Source organism: Scardinius erythrophthalmus (assembly GCF_964197995.2).
Source record: "Scardinius erythrophthalmus genome assembly, chromosome: 9".
Taxonomy (NCBI): domain Eukaryota; kingdom Metazoa; phylum Chordata; class Actinopteri; order Cypriniformes; family Leuciscidae; genus Scardinius; species Scardinius erythrophthalmus.
The window spans coordinates 2,549,781-2,558,507 of record NC_138229.1 but is presented as its reverse complement, the minus strand read 5'-3'; positions in this window follow the sequence as shown (position 1 = coordinate 2,558,507).

The following is an 8,727-nucleotide window of genomic DNA, read 5'->3' as shown; positions in this document are numbered from 1 at the left end:
ATAGTCGCCATCCAGTACAGTATCAAGTATAAGGCTATAGATATATCTCAGAGCAGCTGTTATTGTTACCTTAAACTATTAAAAATAGTTTTCAATAATTGAAAATAAAGCTAAAAATTACTAAAATATAAATATTAGATGAAAAACTTACCTTGGGAACAAAATGAAATAAGTAAGTTTAAGATGAAGTATTAAAATGAAATATATGGTAAAATTATACACCCCTGTGTGGAAATTACATTTGTTACCATTCATGTGTGATGAACACCGTCTGGACGGCTGTTGGGTTTGTAGTTCTTACGCTCATGTGGTCGGAAAGGAAAACTGGAATTACATGCTGACGCTGCTACATGATGTCTGGCCAATGAAAAGAGCCACCGCAGCAGATTTAATGACCAAAATAAAGACAGATGTGAATGATCTGATGAATACGAGTCTGAAGGAGCCATGTGCGCTTGAATCTTTCATGGGTGGAGAAATAAACCGAATGAAAAAGGCTTTTGTCTGACATTGGCAAATTGCAGGGATGTGATGAATAGCTGGTGGAAATAACCTGCTGTGAATATATATACTGTAAATATATATATCATTCTCAATGCATTTAAAGTGGAATAAACCCGTCAAAGCCACCGTAGAACAATGCAGATGTCACATTTAGGTCCAGATGACACTGATAAAGAGTTCAAAAGGTTCCACAAAAGAAAAGATTTATTAAATAAAACAAACTCAGGTAATGTGAAGAAAGCAATGAAATAAAATACCAATAATAACAATACCAGACAACTGAACTGAGAAGAAAGAGGAACTTAAATACACAGTGATGATGACTAAATAACGAACAGGTGTGATGATTGAATTAATGTCCATGACAGCCGATGACTGGAACAAAGGAAAGCGGTAACTGAAGAGACAAAGTCCATGAAAATGAAAAAAGAAAAAAGACTTAATAATGTTGCATTTCTATTTCAAATAAATGCTGAAGCAGCACAACAGCATAAATGTTTCTTGTGCATCAAATCATCATATAAGAATGATTTGTGAAGGATCATGTGACACTGAAGACTGGAGTAATGATGCTGAAATTTCAGCTTTGATCACAGGAATAAATTACACTTTACTATATATTCACATAGAAAACAGCTGTTTTAACTTGAAATAATATTTAGCAATTTTACTTATTTTACTGTATTTTTGATCAAATAAATGCAGCCTTGGCGAGCAGAAGACACTTATTTCAAAAACATTAAAAACTTACAATCCCCAAACTTTTGAAGAGTAATGCACACAGGAGCAGCTGTTGTTGACCAATCAGACAACAGAACTGGTTTTATAGCGCTGTCGCTGAATATACTGATATATCAGTCATGAATGCACATGATTTTTCTTGTTCGCACATATTGCAAATGCCAACAAACCATCAACTTTAAAGTGCTTCTTCATTTTAATGCTCCTTTTAAAGTATTCCAATAAGACAGGACACATAAGACTAACCTAAACCCAAAACCCAGAAAACTCATTTTAACAACGTCATTTCTGATTTTTACTTTTGAGGACGTCCCCAAAGGGAGGTTTTTGTCAGGTTTAGTTAACTTCTTGGAAGAATTTTGTCTCCAAAGTACAGATGAGTGCAAATCCACACACAGATCAAGCTACTCTTTCTTGCCTTGTAGCCTTAAATATTGATGCATTGTGGATTTTAAGCGGGATAAGACTTGAAATTAACAGATGTGGGTTTATTTCAGCGTAAAGTGGCTCCGGCTGTCACTCTCCTGATATCTGCGGCCCAGTTTGGTAAGAGGACTAATTTCTATTTAACTACACCTCTGATGATGATGGTAATTGCCACAGAGATGAAGAGAGGTCATGTGACCGAGGGGCCCAGCTGCCAGCGAGGGAGCTTGAATTGAAACCGACCCCCATCAGCACGACCCATGACCAGAATACTAAACAGTTCAGCACTTCAGACTCGAACTGAGCATGAGGGGTTTTCTCATTGTTAGGGTGGGTGAGTATCTGGACTCGCAGATCCAATAAACCTCAGACACACCGACAGAATGCGTTTCTCTATGACACACTGAACTTAAAGGGATAGATCACCCAAAAATTAAAATTAGCCCATGATTTACTCACCTTCAAGTCATCCTAGGTGTATATGACTCTTCTTTCAGACGAATACAATCAGAGTTCTGTTAAAAAATGTCCGACTCTTCCAAGCTTTATAATGGGAATGAATGGGTGTTTCTGTTCTGAAGTCCATACAAGTACATCTATCCATCATAAAAGTGCATCTATCCATGATAAAAGTGCATCTATCCATCATAAAAGTGCATCTATCTATGATAAAAGTGCATCTATCCATCATAAAAGTGCAACTATCCATGATAAAAGTGCATCTATCCATCATAAAAGTGCATCTATCCATCATAAAAGTGCATCTATCCATCATAAAAGTGCATCTGTCCATCATAAAAGTGCATCTATCCATCATAAAAGTGCATCTATCCATCATAAAAGTGTATATATCATCATAAAAGTGCATCTATCCATGATAAAAGTGCATCCATCATAAAAGTGTATATATCATCATAAAAGTGCATCTATCCATCATAAAAGTGCATCTATCCATCATAAAAGTGCATCTATCCATCATAAAAGTGCATCCATCATAAAAGTGTATATATCATCATAAAAGTGCATCTATCCATCATAAAAGTGCATCTATCCATCATAAAAGTGCATCTATCCATCATAAAAGTGTATATATCATCATAAAAGTGCATCTATCCATGATAAAAGTGCATTTATCCATCATAAAAGTGCATCTATCCATCATAAAAGTGCATCTGTCCATCATAAAAGTGCATCTGTCCATCATAAAAGTGCATCTGTCCATCATAAAAGTGCATCTATCCATCATAAAAGTGCATCTGTCCATCATAAAAGTGCATCTGTCCATCATAAAAGTGCATCTATCCATCATAAAAGTGCATCTGTCCATCATAAAAGTGCATCTATCCATCAAAAAAGTGCATCTATCCATCATAAAAGTGCATCTATCCACATAAAAGTGCATCTATCCATCATAAAAGTGCATCTGTCCATCATAAAAGTGCATCTATCCATCATAAAAGTGCATCTATCCATCATAAAAGTGCATCTATCCATCATAAAAGTGCATCTATCCATCATAAAAGTGTATATATCATCATAAAAGTGCATCTATCCATCATAAAAGTGTATATATCATCATAAAAGTGCATCTATCCATCATAAAAGTGCATCTATCCATCATAAAAGTGCATCTATCCATCATAAAAGTGTATATATCATCATAAAAGTGCATCTATCCATGATAAAAGTGCATTTATCCATCATAAAAGTGCATCTATCCATCATAAAAGTGCATCTATCCATCATAAAAGTGCATCTGTCCATCATAAAAGTGCATCTGTCCATCATAAAAGTGCATCTGTCCATCATAAAAGTGCATCTATCCATCATAAAAGTGCATCTGTCCATCATAAAAGTGCATAAAAGTGCATCTGTCCATCATAAAAGTGCATCTATCCATCAAAAAAGTGCATCTATCCATCATAAAAGTGCATCTATCCATCATAAAAGTGCATCTATCCATCATAAAAGTGCATCCATCATAAAAGTGCATCTATCCATCAAAAAAGTGCATCTATCCATCATAAAAGTGCATCTATCCATCATAAAAGTGCATCTATCCATCATAAAAGTGTATATATCATCATAAAAGTGCATCTATCCATCATAAAAGTACATCTATCCATGATAAAAGTGCATCTATCCATCATAAAAGTGCATCTATTCATAAAAGTGCATCTATCCATGATAAAAGTACATCTATCCATCATAAAAGTGTATATATCATCATAAAAGTGCATCTATCCATCATAAAAGTGCATCTGTCCATCATAAAAGTGCATCTATCCATGATAAAAGTGCAACTATCCATCATAAAAGTGCATCTGTCCATGATAAAAGTGCATCTATCCATGATAAAAGTGCATTTATCCATCATAAAAGTGCATCTATCCATCATAAAAGTGCATCTATCCATCATAAAAGTGCATCTGTCCATCATAAAAGTGCATCTGTCCATCATAAAAGTGCATCTGTCCATCATAAAAGTGCATCTATCCATCATAAAAGTGCATCTGTCCATCATAAAAGTGCATCTATCCATCATAAAAGTGCATCTATCCATCATAAAAGTGCATCTATCCATCATAAAAGTGCATCTATCCATCATAAGTGCATCTGTCCATCATAAAAGTGCATCTGTCCATCATAAAAGTGCATCTATCCATCATAAAAGTGCATCTGTCCATCATAAAAGTGCATCTATCCATCATAAAAGTGCATCTATCCATCATAAAAGTGCATCTATCCATCATAAAAGTGCATCTATCCATCATAAAAGTGCATCTATCCATCATAAAAGTGCATCATAAAAGTGCATCATAAAAGTGCATCTGTCCATCATAAAAGTGCATCTGTCCATCATAAAAGTGCATCTGTCCATCATAAAAGTGCATCATAAAAGTGCATCATAAAAGTGCATCATAAAAGTGCATCTGTCCATCATAAAAGTGCATCATAAAAGTGCATCATAAAAGTGCATCTGTCCATCATAAAAGTGCATCTGTCCATCATAAAAGTGCTCCACAGGCTCCGGGGGGTTAATAAAGGCCTTCTGAACCAAAGCAATGCGTCCATATAAGAAAAATACTTATATTTAAAACTTGGACTAAATAACTAGCTTCCGGCCAAACGAACATATGGATTCCACTTAAGTGTAAAGCGCAAAAACACAATTTGGAAGAAGGATTGATGATGTATTGACTCGTTATTTAAATGTTGTTCATTTTGAACAAGAAACGTTACATCGTGTCTCTTTAAGTATTTGTGATATTAGTAATATTATTTGCGTGATATAAGAAATGTTCCTATAACAGAACGAGTCATGCTTGACTTGGTAAGCACCACAAACTCCACTTTTTAGGAGAAAGTGCAACTTTCTTTTCCTTTGGTTTGGGATCCTGAGAGGCGTTTTGTTCACCTCACTCCTTTTGTCCGTGTTTCCGTTCTCAAAGCCAGGCGATTTCCACCAGTCTCTCTGCAAATGACTCTCAAATTAAAACCTCATTAACATTTGGCATTTGTTTTCAGTGTTCTAGCTCCAGACTGATTCCACATTCAGATGAACGCGAGAGACACAACTGCACGACGACTGCGCTTTTGTGGGTTTGCATGTTTCTTCATGGATGTTGCAGATTTTCTTTCTAAAAAATGTACAGTACTGTGCAAAAGTCTTAGACATGTTAATACCCCCCCACACACCCTCAAAAAAGGTTTTAAGTCAGTTATTTATATCTTTTGCTGTAGTGTGTCAGTAGGAAATATCAGTTTACATTTCCAAACATTCTTTTTGCCATTAATTGTAATAATCCAGTGAGATTTGTGTATGCACGAGGAGTCTGACAACAGCCGGTCTGATCTGATCTCTCCATCATCGAGTCCGTCTGTGATTACATGAAGAAACTGAGACAGACTAAATCCAGAAGAACTGCGGGAACGTCTCCGGGACGCTTGAAGAAACCTTCCTGCAAAGCTACAGTACTGTGAAGAGCACTGGCACTTGTGTTAAAATGCTGTAAAGTGAGAATGCTTTCAAAAATAAAATCAGAAATTGAATTCATTTATGATTTAACTTCTATTAACTAATTCAAATCAATATATGGTGTAACGACCCTTTGCGTTTAAAACGGCTTTTGTCCAGGTACACTCGCACATAGTTTTTCAGGAAGCTTTGCAGGAATGGTTTCTTCAAGTATTCAAGTACTGTATCTTTCTGAGATGAAAAGGAGTGAAAACAGAGAGCTTTCAACCCCAGAGTCTCCTCAAGAGTTTCACATCTCAAAACGTGCTCAAGATCCCAAAGTCTGCGATCAAAAGTCTGAGATCTCAAACATTTCTCATCAAATGATCTGAGCTGCGATTCACATTTATTTTACAGCTGGATGACAACTAGTGACTAACTGAGTCTGTTTGTGTTTCTCTGCATTTTAAACCTGAGAGCTTCGTGTCTCCTGAAATGACTATTATGTTTTTATCTCAATGAATGTCATACTGTACGCATGTCATTATTTTGCTCTTAACAGAATGTTCACATCCTTCACGGTGCTTTTGTGTACGTTCATAAAGGTCAGATTTGCATTTGAAAAACATTAATATTCAATCCTTTTCAGATATGAACAGAAATGTTTGATTCGTCTGCTCTGGCGCGCTGCGATCCGTCTCCTCATTTAAGCTCATACAGTCACAGGAACAATAGCGTTAGATTACAGATGAGATTCTCAATCAGAGCGTATTCACTGCCAACGTTTGAGGAGAAAACACACTGATGTGTGTGTGACTGACGACGACAAGGCCAGTTTTATTGCAAACTACCAGAGGAGAATGAATAAAGCCAAGCAAACACTGTAAAAAAAAAAAAAAAGTTGGTTTAACTTAAAAAAAAGTAAGAAACCTGGTTGCCTTAAATTTTTGAGTTCATTGAGTTCAATATTTCATTGAAATTAAAAATTTGTTCATTGAGTTCAATATTTCATTGAAATTAAAAATATGAGTTTATACAATGAAGGAGATTGGTTTAATGGTCATCTGAACCACATTCATTCTAAGTTGATTTGACAAAAGAAAAAAAAGTTGTGATAAATCATGAAAATAATACAGTGTACAGTAAAAGCATTTCAGTCAAATAAATGTGTTTATATTAGTTAACTTACAATGAGAAATAGCAAGGCATTTTTAATCTTAGTTAGTTTGTTAATTTCAATATTTACAAATACATTATTAGAATCAAAAGTATTAATTAATTAATTTAATTAACATTATGCAAAAAAATATTTAAGTTTAATTATAGTGTTATGTTTAATTTAATTAAATGTAAAATATTAAGATAATAAAGACTGTAACACTTTGGCCATTTGTTAATTTTAGTTAACTACAAGTTAAATTTCTAAAGCATTTATTAATCTTGGTTAATGTTACTTTCAGCATATATACATTATTGAAATCAAAAGTTGTATATGTTAATATTATTTAAGTGAAATAACAATGAACAGCTGTATTTTTAATAAATGCATTAACTGTAATGTTAACGGTCCGTGTAACGCTTTGCAGTTCTTTGTTCAATTTGAAATTTAATAATCAGAAATGAGAAAACGGCCCCTTTATTCGTTTTTTCAAAAAAACGAAAAAACGAGATTTCGGCTTGATTTTTCGTTTTTTGGTTCCGCCGATTGGTCAAGCAAATCTGAGCATGTGACGTCATCAGTTGGTGGCAGACTAATAATTAATATTTCTGATGTAAAGATTTCTGTGAAACGTGTAAAGTTGCACAGAAGAAAAGCCCAATAGGACCTGACCTGCCCTGTACAGTTTAAGAATTTGTAGCCATAGTAGAGGACTATTATTTTGTTGAACAGACCTGAGCGACAACTGATGACGTCACATGCTCAGATTTGCTTGACCAATCGGCGGAAGGGGGCGTGTCAGGCCGCCCAGATGTGGAAAACGAATTTTGAAGTCATTTATTCGTATTTTTGCCAGTGAACCAAAAAACGAAAAATCAAGCCGAAATCTCGTTTTTTCGTTTTTTTGAAAAACGAAAAAACGAATAAAGGGGCCGTTTTCTCATTTCTGATTATTAAATTTCAAATTGAACAAAGAACTGCAAAGCGTTACACGGACCGTTAACTATATTGTAAAGTGTTTCTATAAAAATTGCTATTTAACAAACTTTAGAGTTTCTCGACATTCAGGGACAAAATATTGCTGAAAGCATAATTCTGACAGCAATAGTTGCATTTTTATTAACTAATACTGTAACAAATGTATTGCTCACTGTTAGTTAATGCATTAACTAATGTCACCTGATGGTTGTTGTAAAGTGTTTCCAATAAGGTTGCATTTGTTAACATTAGTTAATGCATTGCATGCAGATTCAACTTTTGACTTTAAAAACATGTTCGTAAATTAACATTAATGAAGATTAATAAATGCTGTAGAATTGTTCATTGAATAAGACCTTATTGGAAAGTGTTACTCGTGTGTTTTGTGTGAGCTGGTTAAAAATAGTGGCTAAAAATACATTTCTCCTTGCTCTCTGCAGATGTGTGAGTCAAACTCAAAGCCTGTCGAGTGTATTTGAACAGGTTTCACACACTCTCATTCTGAGTAAAGCGTTCACAATTACAAGATTACCAGGAAACACTGCAAACATTCACCGCATATATATGGCAAGCCGTTTTAACTTTTATTAATTTCCAGGATATGAGTTCTTGATATCAACAATTCAATTTTCACTAGTTCAAATTATAGTTATTGATATCAGGAATTAGATTTATACTAGTAACAATGGCAATTTTTGATATTAGAAATTACATTTCCATTAGTAACAATGCTATGGCAAGCCGTTTTAGCTTAAATTGTACCCAGCCTTACTCGTCGTAATTGCATTTTTACTAGTAAGAATTCAATTAGAGAGCTCTACAATTCAATTCTTACTAGTAGCAATTACAATTAGAGAGCTCTATAATTCAATTATTACTAGTAAGAATTACAATTTCAGAGCTCTCTACTTCAATTATTACTAGTAAGAATTACAATTACAGAGCTCTCTAATTCAATTCT